The 16,265-nt window shown below is 44.2% G+C and overlaps 2 long non-coding RNA genes across 2 annotated transcripts; one reads left to right on the top strand and one right to left on the bottom strand.

The window, feature by feature from the left end:
- Window positions 1-6,008: 6,008 nt before the first annotated feature.
- On the bottom strand, window positions 6,009-15,307 carry LOC140585587 (uncharacterized). The gene is made up of 4 exons (XR_011987535.1): window positions 15,087-15,307; window positions 13,502-14,421; window positions 6,654-6,701; window positions 6,009-6,472 (listed from the first exon to the last, which is right to left on the bottom strand). It is a non-coding gene; the product is annotated as an uncharacterized lncRNA (long non-coding RNA).
- On the top strand, window positions 6,749-14,358 carry LOC140585586 (uncharacterized). The gene is made up of 2 exons (XR_011987534.1): window positions 6,749-7,405; window positions 12,815-14,358. It is a non-coding gene; the product is annotated as an uncharacterized lncRNA (long non-coding RNA).
- Window positions 15,308-16,265: the final 958 nt, after the last annotated feature.

Genomic DNA, 16,265 nt, shown 5'->3' with positions numbered 1-16,265 from the left:
GGCTGTTAGTGACAGACAGACAGCACACTTGCCAGTCAGTACTGCACATTGAGAAAAATACTGCCGTCTCATTGTCTCATTGGAGACAGGAAACGAATGCTTGGGAGACTTACGCGCTGGTCTCGGATTGGGCTGCCTGCATTTCCGTAGGGGTACTTCACCTATAAAAACACACCAGTCAGTGCACAGATTGCCTGATATGCAGAACAGCATTTACTATAGAGAATAGCAACGCTGGAAAGGTTCATGTGCACCAAGGCTAACAGCCCACTCAATCCAAATGCTGGCATCAGGAACTGACTATTCAATCAAATCATTTACTGTATATAAGTGAACTTTATTGTCATTCACACCATACAACAGTACAACAACGGAAGCATAGCTGAACAAAATTGCATACCTCCAGGCTCAATGTGCAGACATAAAAAGACAGGTGCACATAGTCAACATATGGATAACACAAAGAAAATTTCACTTCTTACACAGAAGTAATTAAGACTGTGTAAGACAGCATAAGGCAGCACAGGACAGACACTAAATATACAAACCAATATACATATATCTTGCGCCTTCCATAAATTCCATTATTTCTTTACTCTCAGGGTACCTAAAGTAAGAATTCTGCCTTTTCTGATTTACATTATGGGGACATATTCACCTGTTATCTTACTATTTCACAATGATTATCTGTGATGTTTAAACACATCACAGCAGCAGAATTTACCGATTCCATTATACAATACAGTAACCATGTGGATTAGAGCCCCGTATGTTTACCGTTTCATGGTAACAAACACGATCTATTACTCTAAGTAAAACTCCATCCATCCCTTATGAACATTTTATTTTTAAGTATTCCAAGACACACACTTCCAAAACAATACGATTGTCACAGAATACAAGACTCAACAACACCAGACAGCCCTATTCTGACTTTCATTCTTCAAGTGTTGAGTTACTCTGGCCATCGTTTTGCCATTCTTACCGGGGCTAATGGAACCAGGGTTGTTTTCTGGAGCAATCCACACAAGTTTCGGGGTGACAATGAAACAATTAAGACGGACCAATTAGTGCTGGGCTGTTTATCGGATATTTACGGAATATCGATATATTATCAAAACCAGATAAAGGAGGACACAATACAGTTTATATCGACATAATTTGGTCGTTTGTTAAAATCGGGCGCTATTAAAGACTTTGAATATAATTCCTTCCCCTTTTAGAAGTAACGCGAGAGCTGCGGTCCCGACGTTGCACAGACTCCCAGAATTCACAGCGAAAAGCGACCCATTCAGTTAGGATTCATGGGGGTTTGATGGAGGGCTTAATGCAATGGGACAGATAATATGTCACATGTGCTTTTCATTTAAAACTGAATATTTACCACACTTGAAGGAAATTTTCATGTATTGCTAATCTTCCTAAAAATACAGAGGTGGGTCTATGCACTTATGCCGATATTATGTTTTGTTTACCCATGTTTACAGTTTTATCCTTAACATAGCCTCCACGGGTTTGCTCTAAAGACATCTCATTTCATTTACACAATGACAATAAAGCTATCTTTATCTTATCTGAGAGTGGAAGAAGCAAAATGACGCAATGCTAACGTTAGCATTAGCAAACAGCTGCCTAGTAATCTTTGGAAGTAACACGTTACTATAATTCCACTACGTTTGGCTGTAAGGAGTAATATAGCTAAATACCCTTTCAAGTTAAATAACACAATTAACAGTACCGAAATTTAAATGGACTTGTTACTTTTGTCTTTCGTTAAAATATTAAGTTACAAATGCGTCCTGTTCCGCTAATTTCCGGTTTATGATCTAACGCCATCCGACCTTACTGACAATTTGTCAGTTGTATTGTTTCGCACTGTCACAGCTGCAACACTAAAATGATATAACTACCAGGCATTGGCATTGTCTCCGCGATCCTTGAAAATCCATCGTCAAAGCATCTCTGTTGCAGAAACATCGCTACCGAACATTGATTCGACATTCCCCCGATGTCTGCGCCATGTTTCTCAACAGCGAGGCGACGTTAATGTGCTCACTATGCTACCTATAGCCCACTGTTATTTTTCCTTATTTGGCTTTATAACCCACAACAGGTTTATAGTATATATGTATTCCTATAGGGTAGATGTGTTCTGTTAGCCCCACATGCAGGCATACTGTTTAAAAGCACATATATAGAAACAATCCATTACAACGTTTACTGTTTGATATTGACAACATGACAGAAACAGAATCACTAGGTTTAACATTTATGCTGAAGTGATTATAACACAGCAATACTGTCCGATAGTGGTGGGCGGATCGATCCAAATATCGATAATAAGTGTACTTTGTAAATATGTCAAATTTATGTGAAGTTTGTAATTTGACATTCAAAGTATAGACATTGCAAAATGCAGTTTGGAACACTTGCAGAAACATTATAAAAGTACATAGTAAGCAATGCTGGCAGTTTGTTTTGATCCCAGATATCTGATCACCAAAGTCTTGGCTACATGAAGATGACTAAATGGTGTAGTTGCAACATTCATTTGGATAAATAAATAAGAAAAACCTAACTCATGTAACTATTTCTGGCTCCTTTCATTGAATATGTAGCAACTTTAATGTGTATGAATGAACCATTGTCACCTGGCCACGTCCCTACCCCCCTTTTATGGCGCTGATGGGGACGTACAGTATCTGGATCGCGTTTCACCATTGCGCTGTTAATCAAATTACCATGCGAATGCGATTTGAATACGCGCTACACGCCCCCGATGCAGGTAAAACAAAGTAAGGTGACATGGTTTACTTTTTTGCCGATTCAACCTAATTTAAAAAACTTTAATACTTCCGTCAATGGATGTTTTGAAAAGAAGACAGATTTTTCATGATTCTACATTAAGATTTGTGGGATTCAATAGAATTATAAAGAACATACAATGAATAGAGGAAAAGGAGAATATAGCTTAAAGCAGGGCATGATGAAAGGAGGGGGTTGATTCTAAAATAATACAACTAACAGAAATCAGGAACTGACAGTGTGCGAGCAGGGCAGGATGACCTCGTCCCAGACAGTTGGAAAAGAGGAACAGATGCTTATTTTAACTTTTGCTTAACAAAAGGGGGCTGCAAAAATGCTGACACAATAAGATGCTGGGAGGGGGGACATGTGCTAACTGACAAACAGAAGCAAATGTAAAAACATGTTGATGTCACGTAGCTGGGAAAATACCAAAAGAGGGGGGAACACGTACCCGGAGGGCTATAAAAAGACAGCCGATAACTATTGTTCGAGCTTCTTACTGTACATGCTGAATGTATGTCAGATAGTCGCTCCCTGATTGTAATCAGTCAGAGAATAAATTGGTGACTTGCAACTACTCCTCGTCTCAGCTGTGAATCTCTTCTCATCCACGGACCCGGTGGAGACTACTTACTCCAACAGATTTCAGCGAGATATAAACTGAAATAGACGCGAAAAGTACGTTGCATCGCCGACGATGCACTCGACCCCAGAGGGTAAAACAGCAGGGATAGTTCGGGGTTTAATCATCAGATGCATGCGTTTATTACAATTGCACTACTACAACCCACACACCGGCACTGCTCACCGTGCACGTCGCCCCGTTTACTCCTCATACACACGGTGGGCGCACGCACACATACACACACACTACACACAACAATAAACATTAACCACTATACATGACATAACACACAGCACATTTATAATCACACAAGCGATTACTTATAACTATTTATAAGCTATCATCAGTCCAAGGAGTGACGCCGATGTTTCCGTTCTGCCTTATTTGCTGTAACTGTAGTTCCGCTTTTTGCCAGCAGGCTGCGCACAGACAGCGTTTCTGTGGGCTGCACATGGTATGTAGTTAGATTAGTATTTCATAACTGCACTGCAGGACATTGCGTAAAATCATTTTCTGCAGTAAGTATTGGAGTGTTTATAAAGGATCTTTTAAAAAAAATAATAATAATAATAATAATAAATCAGTTTCTCACAAACACCTCCATTCATGACTGACTGAAATATCAAGGATGAAAGTGATTAGGATCAGCTCAGAGAGCCCATGCCGAGCTGTTGCTAAAGTAGCAGCAGTCAACTTTAAACCAATGTTAAACAAATACTAGTCTGAAAACAATCAGTCATTAAAATTAATCAGCTTGCTAAGTTGTGTTTCCTTTAATAATATAAATGTTATAGAAAAATGGAAACCCCACGCTCTCCGCGAATATTAATCACCAAGATTTATAAAAACCGCAACTGTACTGAAAAATAACGTTGCTTATGAATGTTGGCAAGTAAAAAGTATTTGTACTTTGTGATCAAGTGCCATTCTTGGCACATCACACAACGACGAAATGTGTCCTCTGCATTTTAACCCATATGTGACATATTAGTGGGCGGCTATATTATTTAGCTTCATTCTTAAAATAATAATACTAATACCAATAATAATAATAACAAAACCAAATATCCTGTAAATTTTAGAATGTGAAATGGTCGGCTAAGTTGACCTCGAACGGTTCTGCGTACTCATTGTTTTTTTTTTTTTTTTTTTTTCGTTTCTTGTTTTAAGAAACTGAAGCCACCCAATCAGCGTGCCAATGGAGTGACGTCAAGCGAAGGTTCAGAGAGATTCTAGAATTTATAGTTATTGCTACGTATATCTGGAAGCAGAAGCTGTATTTTTTTTTATTTCTCTCAGTCTTGATTTGGGCTTGGTTGGTGATTACTGTTCCTGTTCAATTCCTTTAAATAACTTCGGCAATGGCTCCTTTCAGTCGCTTACGTAGTTTTCTACGCACTTGTCTGAGAAGCTTGAAGCGTTCCAACTTTCGTGTGGGCAAATCCACTGCACCATGCTCAAGTGTTGCAACGGGGGTTGCTATAAATGGCAACGCCCCTGCAACGGTCGGGAGTGGCATCCACCTCCCCAGTGGACACGGGGATCACGGGGATCAGTGGGCGGCAGTCTGGGAGAAAATTACAGCCCTCGAAGACGAGGTGGGCCGTTTACGGTCCGAGATCTCCCAGCTTGCCGGTGCCCTGACTCACCCAAATATGCCCCGGAGCAGTTCGGAGACCACTCTTATAGTCCCCACTTCAGCTCCAAGCTGTTTCCCGCCCCCTCCTCCTCCTCCACCGCCTCCTCCTCCACCGCCGCCTCCTCCTCCTCCGCCTGCTAATATCCAGGGCCCGAAGCAGAAGAGGAGTCATCCTCAGGGAAGTGGCACAGGACCCACTAATGGCCCCAGCATGGTGGATGTTCTGGCGGAGCTGCCGCACATTAAACTGCGCCCAGTGCAGAGGTCGCCAGTTGGGACGCCAGTGACCAGGAGGGGACCGACGCAGGGGACGCCCATGCCCTCAGAGGACTTTGCTGCCATTTTAGCAGAAGCACTGAAGAAAAAGTTTAAGCATCAGAACCACTCTGATGAGTAAGAGCAGCAGTCCTCTGAGGCCTTTAAACCTTTTTTACTTAAACTTTTTTTACTTAAATTTTTTATACTTATAACATTTTTATACTTATAACATTTTTATACTTATATCATTTTTATACTTAAGATTTTTATACTTATATACTTTATATACTTAAACTTTATATACTTATACTTTGTGTACTGATTCTATATACTTATTAATAAATAATATATTTATATCACTATTATTTTTAAAAGAGTTGCTGATTTTGTAATACTGCTGCAGCATTCTCCACATGCTAATCACTGCCCCACATCGAATTGGCACTTTGATCAGCCACGAATCACTTCACTACCCCCTGTTGAATGTTGCATCGTATGTTGTTAGATATTTCGTAGTAGTAAGTACTTCATTATTAGGCTGCACAATATTGGAAAAGATGTATTTCTGCAATGAGTATTGCAGTATTTATTTAAATTGAAAATGCTTAAAACAAACCAATTTCTCACAAACACATCTATTCATGAGTGATTTAAATGGCAAGGATGAAAATGATTAGGATTACCTCTTATGATTAGCTCTTGCCAAAATAGGGCTTGTAAACTTTTGTGGTACTCAGAATTAACCCAAACAACTATGACTCTATAATCCTCTATAATCACTCTCACTGAGGGGGCCTGCACCAGAACGTGAGGCAGAGGGGTGGGATGAACTACGGCTGGGGCTGAAGATGGTTCTGGAGCTGGGCTAACTGGTGAGGCTACGCATGGGGATGAAGGAGGGGAGTCCATAAAAAGAGATGGAGAAGGAGGTAAAACAAAAGAGGATGGGACTGGTGAGGGAACTAAGAAGGAAGTTGATGATAAGGCTGGTGAGTAGGGCTCAGGGTGCGACGTTGTTGGGACTCGATGCAGGATGGTAGCGATCCCACATGGGTTGAATCGAAGGGGTTACTGGAGAATAGCAGCTTTTGTAAGTTCTTGGTATATGGCCCCCTTCCGTCCTTTAGGTTTCCTCCTTCGTCCTGATAAAAGAATGACGGTACAATTATGCAAAATAAAGTGTAAAAATACAAGAGTCAAATCAATTGATGGCTGTTAGTGACAGACAGACAGCACACTTGGCAGTCAGTACTGCACATTGAGAAAAATACTGCCGTCTCATTGTCTCATTGGAGACAGGAAACGAATGCTTGGGAGACTTACGCGCTGGTCTCGGATTGGGCTGCCTGCATTTCCGTAGGGGTACTTCACCTATAAAAACACACCAGTCAGTGCACAGATTGCCTGATATGCAGAACAGCATTTACTATAGAGAATAGCAACGCTGGAAAGGTTCATGTGCACCAAGGCTAACAGCCCACTCAATCCAAATGCTGGCATCAGGAACTGACTATTCAATCAAATCATTTACTGTTGAGGGAATAATGAATAAAATAAAGGGAATGATTCTATAAGGCTGTAACTAATCAAAACAAGAACTGACTGGCGCGCCGGCAAGGCAAGGCTACCTAATCGGAACAGATAGGGGGGGCGACAGAGAATATCAGCGGCCCCTACTTATCTTTTAGCCTTCCAGAAGGCCAAGAACAGTACGAGCCGGCTGGAACCACACATGCGGTTGTCACGTACACGGAAGGTACCGAGAAAGGGGGGGAGATGCCCAAAGGGCTTTAAAAGGGATACAGCTGATACATATGGCAGAGCCTCCTCCTGTACATGCTGAATGTATGTCAGACGGCCGCTCCCGGATTGCAATCTGCCAGACAATAAACCGGTGATTTGCAACTTCTCCCCGTGTCAGCTGTGAATCTCTTCTCATCCACGGACCCGGTGGAGACGCCGTGCTCCAACAATTTGGGGGCTCGTCCGGGATCCCCAGGAGATTCGCAAGATTCGGCTAAGGGGTGACGCGGCCTACTTGGACACAGAGAACTGCGAGGCGCCGACTAGAAGTGGTAAGCAGAGCCTGTTACATCAAAATCTGCACATTGGATATGTCAAATTGAGCAGTTTGAAGTGTCCAGTGGCCCGTCGGTAAAGTAAGACGGAGGAGAGGTTGCACGCACTGTGTTTATACAATATATTGTGTTGTCTATGTGTTGTGTATGCATTGTGTCTAGGTATCGTGCGCAGAGAGATAGAACCTTAAGGAGCAGAGGGTATGGGACCCCGCAGGGAAATAGAATTTTAAGGAGCAGAGGGTACGGGACCCCGCAGGGAAATAGAATTTTAAGGAGCAGAGGGTACGGGACCCCGCAGGGAAATAGAATTTTAAGGAGCAGAGGGTACGGGACCCCGCAGGGAAATAGAATTTTAGGGAGCAGAGGGTACGGGACCCACACAGGGAAATAGAATTTTACGAGCGGTAGAAAAGCTGGGTGGGAGACCCAGGGAATTCAGGACCCCGAACTCTAGATTGGGAGGAGGGAATAAGGTCCCCCTCTCTAACTAAAAAAAAAAAAAAAAGAGAGAGAGGGTGAATCAAAGCACCAGCTTGGGTGCAGTTGTACTGGTTTGTGTGTGAGCAGCGTTGTGGGTTCTTCCTGTTCAGGGTGCTCGCCGCTCGCTCTGTGTTGGTTGAGCTTGCCCGTGGCTCTGCTGTCACTGCTTGCGGTCTTACAGTTTGTCAGAACCGAAGGGGAGTTCTCACAGAACACCCCCTTCCAAGTTGACATTGCTGGAGATCGGGGGGGTTTCGGCTGGGAGCGGGCCTGTTTGACTGGGATTGAGCTTGTGGGACGTGCCCTGTTCAGGGGGGACACAACAGTAAGCTGCTTTGAATATAGTCTTATTATTTTAGAAGTTGTTGATTTATGTATTGGTGGTGTTTGTTAGTAGGACATTCGACTAGGATAAGGAGGTAGCTGATGCCGGGGAGCGTATGTGTGGGGCGGTTCGGAGCGCCGGATGTCGAGTAGAGGATAAACGCTCACTGGGAGAATTACTGTGGAAAACGGAGAGAGAGCATGCTAGGCAGAGGGATGAAGCAGCACGCCAGAGAGCGAGCGCTAATTTGATGCAGAAGTGGGGAAAGTAATTACGTCCGCAGTTTTGGGTCCTTGTTCAACAGATAAGTTGCAAGTAAAGATGTATAAAGCAGAAATAAGTACAAAGTAGAAGAGATCAAGTTAGCAGGGGTCGGGATAGAGCATTTGTGCATTTCCATAAAACGTCATTGACAGTAGTGGAAGTGCGGGTTGGTAAATTTAGAACTTAAAATCTTAATAATAAATCTTAAAATAATAATTAAATAATAATTAAATCTTAAAATAATGTATTTGAATAAAATATTGTGATTAATAGATTTTATGGATTATAGAGACTAAGTTTAGAGATAAAGGGTATTAAAGCACATCTTTGTGAGAAAAATAACAGTTTATAGACCAGAGGTTTTAGTATATGTGTGCCCGTAGATAATTGGGTGCAGTGTTAGGGATTTTAGTTAGGAGAGGAAATAAGTAGAAAATAAATAATAATAATAATAATAATAAATAATAATAAATAATTTAGAGCCACACATCAAGGTGAAGTAACTACTGTCAGGGAGAGAATTAAAAAAAAAAAAAAAAAAAAGAATAGAGCACGGGTTGACTGTGAGGAACTCTGTTCATTTTTAGACAGGAAAACAGTTCAAGTGACAGTAGAGTGCAGAAAAGCATTAAAATGCAGGCCCTGGTAAAGGCAGCAGAAACACCAGTACAGCAGTTGGGGAGAGAGCACCCCCTGCTTAAAGCGAGGATAGAAAAGATGTGTAAAAAGTGGGGGAATAGAACAAAGGCCCTGGTAACTAAGTGGCCTAAAGGGGGCACATGGGATGTGGCAGTGTGTGAGGAGATGGAGACTCTGATAAAGTATCATAAGGCTAATAAGAACACAGAAAGGCGTAAAAAGAAAAGGAGTGAGGAACTGGAGGTACTGAGGTTATTTAAAGCAAAGGGAGAGGCCTGGAGAAGGGAGCAGAAAGCCATGAGAAAGGCACTAAATGAGAAGAAGGGGGGTGAGAAAGAAGAGATGAGGCAGGAAGAAATATGGCCACTGTCATATCAAAGTCAGTGTCCGTTAGTGGAAGCCCCCCCTCCTTCATACAAGGGTCAGTTTCCAGTAATAGAGGGGAAGGTAGAATTCAGAGGTGAGGTGACACAGAAGGATGAAGGAAGTAGGGAGCAGAACGGAACGGCAAGTTGTTTAGATGGATACAGGGCAGTGAGTGCATTGCTGCGGCAGGCAGTGCAGGAAGGACTGCGAGGGAGTGAGAGAAGAACAGAAGGCCAGGCATGTGGGCCTGAGAAACAAGGGAGTGAGATAAAGGTGGGGTACGGAGCAAGTGGTAGTAATGCAGAAGGGCTGGTGCATCTGCTGGACACCCCTAACCCTCCATCTAAAGGATGGAGTCAGTTTCAGGAGAAGGAGACAGAAACAGAGAGTGAGGAAGGAGTAGAGGAGGATAATGCAGATCATAGAATAGTGAGAAGCAGGAGGGCTGTGAAGCCCCCCACCAGGGACACTCCGATGCTTCCGCTGAGGGTGAACGGAGCACAGACACAGTAGGTGCCGTGGGCAGGACAAGATCTGGAGGGCCTGATTCTCAGACTCCCAGTTCTGGCAGAAGGGGCCGGAAAATGGATAAAAGCATTTGAGGAGGAAACTATGGGTCGGCTCCTGGCGATGGGGGACATAAAGGCGGTTCTGGCTTGCGTTTTGGGGGTAGACGGAATGGAGAGACTGCTGCGAAGCAGTGGCCTGGCAGCGGCGACAGGGACTCCTGTGAATGATGCATGTCACTTTGACGGTTACCATGCTAACTGCTGGCATCAGCTGCGACTAATGTTTCCTCCACGGCTGAGTGTGGTTAAAATGAAGGTGGAGCCCATCAAGGAGGGGGAGAGCCCAGCTGCCTATCTGCAAGCTCAAGAAAAGCGGTGGCGCACTGAGACGGAGCAGGACCTGCAGAATCCGGCATTCAGAGAGAGGAGGAGGACTTTGCTAAAGAGCGTGAGAGGGAACTGACAAAGAAATGGAATCAGATGCAGCTGGAGGAGCTGACCGCTAAAAAGAAAAAGTCCAGGCACCAGTGGTCTCTCCGGACCCAAGCCCCGGGGGCAGCCTGTGGACAGCCGACAGTCTCCTGTCGCTGGGGCCCCCCATGATACTAATTGGCCTCAGGTCCCTAATTGGAACAGAGTGAGTAGATACAATGGATGGGGGTTTCCTCAAAGGGCACCCATTTACCCACAAATTTGATGATCCCAGACTTTGGAGAGACTGGGGAACAGGCTGGTTCAGCTGGTGTGCTGGAGCTGTGATCAGCCAGGACACACCTGTATGTTCCAAAATCTTGTTTAGTGGAAGTTCAGATAGGTTACAAACATGTAAATATGCCCATACTAATATTAGAGCATATCCCAGTGAATTTGTCAGGCAGAGATGCTTTGTGTCAGCTGCAGATAGACATAAAATGTACAGAGGGGGGCGTAGAGGTGCTCAGTGGACAGTACAGCCTTCTGCGACAAAATTTGTTGTTCAATAGGGGACAGCATAGTTCATAAGGGATTGAAGATGTTACTGATGAAGTTGGGGAAATTCTAGAACAGTGTGGCCCATTTATACAGGAACAATATAGCAATAGGCTGAATTGGACATAGAACAAACATACTTGTTTGTTGCAATGGAGAGATTTCAGTGTGAGGGAATGTGGGCTGCTACTGAAGGTGAGTTGGTGAGAGTCAGTGGAGTGCAGAGTATGTAGGAGACTTGAGAGGTTTGTGGCTGTGGAGCATGATAGGAGGGCAGTGTGAAGGGAAATAAAGTGCAGAGGAATGTTGGCAGGAGACAAAGTGTGGAGGTTAGTTTATGATTTGTGTGCAGCGAAATAGTTAGTGGAGGATCAATCAGTGGGAGATCCCAGTCCTCACACCCTGCTAACAGATGTGCCACCTAGTGCAGAGTGGTTCACAGTTGTGGATTTGTAGATGGCATTTTTAAGTGTGTCCCTAACACAACAGTCACAGTGTTTGTTTGCGATCACCTATAGGGGTCAGCAGTTCATCCATGCGAGGATACTGCAAGGATGTGAACACATGCTTAGGGCAGATTTGGATGGATTGAATCACATTGCTACAGTATGTGGGTGATCTGCTCTGTGTTATATACACAGGCACTGAAGCCACCGTTGCTGAAGGTCTTAGCGAAAGGGGGGTTGAGGTGCCCAAAGCTAAGCTGCAATACTGATAAGAACAGGCTGCATGCTTGGGGTGTGAGTTCAGCCACGGGAGGGGGCCTTATGAGGCCTGTGTGTGGACACAAAGGGGATGCTAAAGACTCTGATGGTCTGTTTCACGACTGTGATGGATTTTTGGTTGTGCCTTTGTCGTGTGGTTGACACCTTAATAATGCATGCGCATGGTCTTGACCATTGCGCAAGGAGGGAGTGCTATGAAAAGAAAAGAAAAAAAACAAGGTTTATGAGTTGAAGTTGTACATGGGGTGTCTAACTCAAATATGCAAAGTTATTTTCAAGCAGGAAGAGGGGAAAGCAAGACGGCAAGAGAAGAACAGACACAGGAGGTTTGCAGGCAGGGTATGCAGTGGTGGCCAGACAAGGCCAGGATTATGTAACCTTGAAGGCAGACAGACTGGGGGGAGCCCAGTCAGCCCAGAGAGCCGAGGTGATAGCGGTTATCGAGGCCCTGAAATTAGCAGAAGGGAAAGAAGTTACCATAGACTCAGACTCAGCATATGCTGTAGGCGCAGTGCATGTGGAACTCAGCCAATGGCTGAGGGCAGGATTCTTGACCGCGGGAAACAAGCCAATAAAACACGAAGCAGAAATGAGGGAATTGGCAAAGGCCTTGATGCTTCCCAAAAAAGTGGCGGTGGTCAAGTGCAAGGGACATGAAGGGTCAGGAACAATGGTAGCGAAAGGAAATCAGGCCGCAGATGAGGAAGCAAAGAGGGTCACAGGGTACGTGATGTCCAAACAGATGATCATGGTAGAGGAGGAAGTTCACCCAAATTACCGATTGACCCTGGAGAAAGCGTTGGGATTGAGACATGCGTTCGGAACTGTGTATCATCCGCAGTCCCAGGGAAAAGTGGAGCGAATGAACCAAACAATAAAACAAAAATTGGCAGAAATCTGCGCGCAGACCAAAATGAATTGGGTTGACGCTTTACCACTGGCAATGATGTCAGTGAGGTGTTCCATAAACAGGGGGACCGGGTTCACCCCCTTTGAGCTCCAGACAGGCAGGCAGTTCCTAGGACCCCAGAAAGGGTTAACCTGGACCCCCAACGAGAAGGGGGAGCAAAATCCTAGAGCATATTATGATTGTTTGCAAGGTCTCGTTGCAGATTTCTCTAAACAGATCCAGGAGGCGAGACCAGAGAACCAGCCAGCCAAACCACACACGGCGGAGTGGGTCCTCCTGAAAGTCATCAAACGGAAGTGGTCAGAGCCCAGGTGGACGGGCCCCTTCCAGGTTACTGAGAGGACGTCACACGCGATTCGTCTGAAAGGCAAACGTGACACGTGGTTTCACTGGAGCCAGTGCGCGGCTGCGGAGGACCCAGGGAGAACCACAGCAGAGATCCAGGAGGCCCTTAGGGAAGGAATCCAGGGCGTCAGTTCGGCTGAACTAGACGCAACTCAGGTCTCAACAGAAGGGGCAGAATAATCCCCTGACCTGAGCAACCAGAGCAGGGTAGTCCACCCCTGCTCCAACGACCAGAAAGAACAAAAGCACCTCATCCACCGCCAGACAACACTAGGACCAGGATGGAGATCAAGATAAAAAGGGGAATGTTGGGGGAAACAAGTGTGTTATGTGTGATGCTTAAAATGCTTAAAATGTTAATGATTAGTGGTTTGTGAGCCATGCCAGCCATGGACCCCGAAGGGGGGCTGCGCCTGTGGCGGGCTGGGAGTGGAATTTCCCTGAAGCTCAGGGTTTTTGCCCTCCTTCCTAGGCTGGATGGACAGATTGTGTGTGGAACTCTTTGGAGTCCTAAAGGGGGGAGTGTGCGCTATGTTTGGGGAAGAATGCTGTACTTACATTCCCAACAACACAGCACCAGACGGCTCAGTGACCAGGGCACTCGAGGGTCTCCGGACCGTCTCCAAAACGATGCATGCACACTCCAGGATCAATAACATCTGGGATGCTTGGCTGACCTCGGCGTTCGGACAGTGGAAAGGCTTAATGAGCTCGCTTTTATTATCCTTTGCTACTTTTGCTGCGATTTTAGTTACTTGCGGGTGTTGTTGTATTCCCTGCCTGCGCGCACTGTCAGTTCGTCTCATCACTACCGTGATAGAGAAGCGGGATAGCTCCTATGCGCAGATGATGCCTCTCCTGCCTGTTGGGCCGGAGAGGGGCAAAGGTCATTTGGACAGCTTTGAACTACACCTCCCCCGCCAATAGGGTGATCTCCTTGCGGAGACCAAAAGGGGGAATGCAAAATTTCATAAATAAGGGAAAATATTACTAATCAGCATAATCAGGGTGATCTCCTTGCGGAGATCAAAAGGGGGAATTGAGGGAATAATGAATAAAATAAAGGGAATGATTCTATAAGGCTGTAACTAATCAAAACAAGAACTGACTGGCGCGCCGGCAAGGCAAGGCTACCTAATCGGAACAGATAGGGGGGGCGACAGAGAATATCAGCGGCCCCTACTTATCTTTTAGCCTTCCAGAAGGCCAAGAACAGTACGAGCCGGCTGGAACCACACATGCGGTTGTCACGTACACGGAAGGTACCGAGAAAGGGGGGGAGATGCCCAAAGGGCTTTAAAAGGGATACAACTGATACATATGGCAGAGCCTCCTCCTGTACATGCTGAATGTATGTCAGACGGCCGCTCCCGGATTGCAATCTGCCAGACAATAAACCGGTGATTTGCAACTTCTCCCCGTGTCAGCTGTGAATCTCTTCTCATCCACGGACCCGGTGGAGACGCCGTGCTCCAACACTGTATATAAGTGAACTTTATTGTCATTCACACCATACAACAGTACAACAACGGAAGCATAGCTGAACAAAATTGCATACCTCCAGGCTCAATGTGCAGACATAAAAAGACAGGTGCACATAGTCAACATATGGATAACACAAAGAAAATTTCACTTCTTACACAGAAGTAATTAAGACTGTGTAAAACAGCATAAGGCAGCACAGGACAGACACTAAATATACAAACCAATATACATATATCTTGCGCCTTCCATAAATTCCATTATTTCTTTACTCTCAGGGTACCTAAAGTAAGAATTCTGCCTTTTCTGATTTACATTATGGGGACATATTCACCTGTTATCTTACTATTTCACAATGATTATCTGTGATGTTTAAACACATCACAGCAGCAGAATTTACCGATTCCATTATACAATACAGTAACCATGTGGATTAGAGCCCCGTATGTTTACCGTTTCATGGTAACAAACACGATCTATTACTCTAAGTAAAACTCCATCCATCCCTTATGAACATTTTATTTTTAAGTATTCCAAGACACACACTTCCAAAACAATATGATTGTCACAGAATACAAGACTCAACAACACCAGACAGCCCTATTCTGACTTTCATTCTTCAAGTGTTGAGTTACTCTGGCCATCATTTTGCCATTCTTACCGGGGCTAATGGAACCAGGGTTGTTTTCTGGAGCAATCCACACAAGTTTCGGGGTGACAATGAAACAATTAAGACGGACCAATTAGTGCTGGGCTGTTTATCGGATATTTACGGAATATCGATATATTATCAAAACCAGATAAAGGAGGACACAATACAGTTTATATCGACATAATTTGGTCGTTTGTTAAAATCGGGCGCTATTAAAGACTTTGAATATAATTCCTTCCCCTTTTAGAAGTAACGCGAGAGCTGCGGTCCCGACGTTGCACAGACTCCCAGAATTCACAGCGAAAAGCGACCCATTCAGTTAGGATTCATGGGGGTTTGATGGAGGGCTTAATGCAATGGGACAGATAATATGTCACATGTGGTTTTCATTTAAAACTGAATATTTACCACACTTGAAGGAAATTTTCATGTATTGCTAATCTTCCTAAAAATACAGAGGTGGGTCTATGCACTTATGCCGATATTATGTTTTGTTTACCCATGTTTACAGTTTTATCCTTAACATAGCCTCCACGGGTTTGCTCTAAAGACATCTCATTTCATTTACACAATGACAATAAAGCTATCTTTATCTTATCTGAGAGTGGAAGAAGCAAAATGACGCAATGCTAACGTTAGCATTAGCAAACAGCTGCCTAGTAATCTTTGGAAGTAACACGTTACTATAATTCCACTACGTTTGGCTGTAAGGAGTAATATAGCTAAATACCCTTTCAAGTTAAATAACACAATTAACAGTACCGAAATTTAAATGGACTTGTTACTTTTGTCTTTCGTTAAAATATTAAGTTACAAATGCGTCCTGTTCCGCTAATTTCCGGTTTATGATCTAACGCCATCCGACCTTACTGACAATTTGTCAGTTGTATTGTTTCGCACTGTCACAGCTGCAACACTAAAATGATATAACTACCAGGCATTGGCATTGTCTCCGCGATCCTTGAAAATCCATCGTCAAAGCATCTCTGTTGCAGAAACATCGCTACCGAACATTGATTCGACATTCCCCCGATGTCTGCGCCATGTTTCTCAACAGCGAGGCGACGTTAATGTGCTCACTATGCTACCTATAGCCCACTGTTATTTTTCCTTATTTGGCTTTATAACCCACAACAGGTTTATAGTATATATGTATTCCTATAGGGTAGATGTGTTCTGTTAGCCCCA

The sequence above is a fragment of the Paramormyrops kingsleyae genome, unplaced genomic scaffold (genome assembly GCF_048594095.1).
Source record: "Paramormyrops kingsleyae isolate MSU_618 unplaced genomic scaffold, PKINGS_0.4 ups33, whole genome shotgun sequence".
Taxonomy (NCBI): domain Eukaryota; kingdom Metazoa; phylum Chordata; class Actinopteri; order Osteoglossiformes; family Mormyridae; genus Paramormyrops; species Paramormyrops kingsleyae.
Note: the sequence above shows the minus strand (reverse complement) of the source record. Positions and strands in the feature narration are given on the sequence as shown.